The 1,751-nt window shown below is 39.1% G+C and overlaps 1 pseudogene; it reads left to right on the top strand.

The window, feature by feature from the left end:
• Positions 1–371: 371 nt before the first annotated feature.
• LOC140526143 (large ribosomal subunit protein uL1 pseudogene) lies at positions 372–1,247 on the top strand (annotated as a pseudogene).
• The last annotated feature ends 504 nt before the right edge of the window (positions 1,248–1,751 follow it).

Genomic DNA, 1,751 nt, shown 5'->3' with positions numbered 1-1,751 from the left:
TTTGTAAGATATTTCAAAACTCATCTAGTACAACCACTGCCTGAATTATGAATCCTACCTACAACAAACCTGACAAATGGATAAGTAAAGGAAGTAGTGTGATGGAGACCTGTGTTATAAGTAAAAGGCACAGAACTTGGAGACAAAAGACCTAGGTTTTTTTTAAAATTTCCCAAAAAATCTTAATGATGGTGTGTGTGTGTGTGTGTGTGTGTGTGTGTGAGAGAGAGAGAGAGAGAGAGACCACATCAATATACCAAGTGGAACAGAGGTTATGTATGAAACAGTGAGTTTCTATTACCACTTGCTTTTAAATGTATATATATTTTAAAAATTCAACATTTGAAAATCTAGAGATGGATCTTGCAAGACCTGAGATAATACCTGAACTCTGGCAACGAGACTTCTGTTCTTTTCCCAGCTTGGGACCAGTAAGCAGCCATGAGCAGCAAAGTCTCTTGTGGCACTCTCTATGAAGCTGTGTAGGAGGTTCTACATGGAATCCAGTGCAAACGAAGAAAGTTTTTGGAAACTGTGGAGCCGCAGATCAGTCTGAAGAACTATGATCCCCCAAAAGACAAACGTTTCTCTGGCACCTTCAGGATCAAATCCACATCCCAGTTTAAATTTTCTGTGTGTGTACTGGGAGACCAGCAGTACGGGGATGAAGCCAAGGCTGTAGAAATCCCCCACATGGACATTGAGGCTCTGAAGAAGGTGAATAAAAACAAGAAATTGGTCAAGAAGCTGGCTAAAAAGTGTGATGCCTTTTCAGCCTCTGAGTCCTTGATCAAGCAAATCTTTCGAACCCTGGGCCCCAGTGTGAACAAAGCCATTTCCATCTCTGCTCACTCACAATGAGAATATGGCAGCAAATGTTGATGAGGTTAAATCTCCTATCAAGTTCCAGATGAAGAAGGTGCTGCATGTGGCAGTGGCTGTTGGCCATGAGAAAAGGAGAGATGATGAGCTTGTCTACAACAACCATTTGGCTGTCAATTTCCTGGTTTCTCTGCTAAATAAAAATTGGTAAAATGTGGGGGCATTGTGTATCAAAAGCACCATGGGCAAGCCCCAGCGACTGCATTAAATCAACATGGTAGTAATAAATGGCAGAAGCTGCCAATGAATTAATAAATGGTGGAAGTTGCTAAAAAAATTCAACATTTACTTTCAAAGCTGTCCTTTTCTATGTTTCTCTTTGAATTTCCCTCCTTCCTATATTGTTTATTTTTAAAAAATGCTTCAGTGACCCTCTTTAATCTTTTTTCTTTTTAGCAGTATTTGCATTAGCTCCTCAGTCTCTCTCCACAAAAAGAAAAACACAATCCTTAAAACAAATAAACAGTCAAGCAAAACATATCCGCACATTTTCCTTGTCCATTACCATGGCAGAAAGGATCAAATGCAAAATGGGTAGTGAAGAAAAAGAGGCATATGTAACATTTTCAACAATTTTAGCAGTGATGGGAAAGAGACTGAGAGCTAAATGAATGAAAAAAAAATTCATCAAGCATTTACTATAGGTTAGCCACTTGTAACAGAAAGCACCCCAACATACACAGGGGGCCTGCTATCACAGGATCTTTGATATGCTTTTCTAAAAGGAAAGGCAACTTTTAAGGGGTTAACAATCTCCTTTAATCAAGCACATATGTCATTCACTTAGTGCAGGAAATCAACAGCGCTTCCAAACTGTCTTACATAAGCAATACATATATTACAAATTAACAGACAGGCCCAATTATCTG

Source organism: Notamacropus eugenii, chromosome 1 (assembly GCF_028372415.1).
Source record: "Notamacropus eugenii isolate mMacEug1 chromosome 1, mMacEug1.pri_v2, whole genome shotgun sequence".
Lineage (NCBI taxonomy): Eukaryota > Metazoa > Chordata > Mammalia > Diprotodontia > Macropodidae > Notamacropus > Notamacropus eugenii.
Note: the sequence above shows the minus strand (reverse complement) of the source record. Positions and strands in the feature narration are given on the sequence as shown.